The sequence below is a fragment of the Balaenoptera musculus genome, chromosome 4 (assembly GCF_009873245.2).
Source record: "Balaenoptera musculus isolate JJ_BM4_2016_0621 chromosome 4, mBalMus1.pri.v3, whole genome shotgun sequence".
Taxonomy (NCBI): Eukaryota; Metazoa; Chordata; class Mammalia; order Artiodactyla; family Balaenopteridae; genus Balaenoptera; species Balaenoptera musculus.
Genome location: NC_045788.1, coordinates 77,044,471 through 77,045,033, shown reverse-complemented (window position 1 = coordinate 77,045,033; position 563 = coordinate 77,044,471). Strand labels below are relative to the sequence as shown.

At 49.4% G+C, this 563-nt stretch overlaps 1 non-coding gene across 1 annotated transcript; it reads right to left on the bottom strand.

Annotated features, from left to right (window-relative positions):
• Window positions 1–72, bottom strand: TRNAR-UCU. The gene has a single exon. It is a non-coding gene; the product is annotated as a tRNA-Arg (tRNA).
• Window positions 73–563: the final 491 nt, after the last annotated feature.

The following is a 563-nucleotide window of genomic DNA, read 5'->3' as shown; positions in this document are numbered from 1 at the left end:
TTCCCCAACCAGGGATCGAACCCGGGCCCCTGCAGTAGAAGCACAGAGTCCTAACCACTGGACTGCTAGGGAATCCCCAGGAAGCTTATAAACTTCTAATGATCCAAGTTTGGATGCTATACAATCAGGAACAATACAACCAGAAGAAATGCTTAATTCCTCCATGGGGTCATTTTGGCAAAAACCTTACTACCTCCCATGCCTTGCACTCAGCACCTGTGACCCACAGAACCAGACACTAGAACCTTCACTGCAGCTGGAGGAACCAAAGTCCTCTGCCATTGTGCTTGGCCCCATTAATATCAAATTTCCAAGACTCCCATCAGTCACATGCAGAACTCTATGTGCAAGAGAGTCTGGAAAAGTGGCCTTTGCTGTCCAGCCTCTGGAGTACAGGAAAACATGCTGGAAGAAGGTGGATGATGAATGAGCCAGTCTGCAGTATCCACTGCCCACAAACAAAGCATGTTTAAGATCAAACACAGGGACTTCCCTGGTGGCGCAGTGGATAAGAATCTGCCTGCCAATGCAGGGGACACAGGTTCCATCCCTGGTCCGGGAAG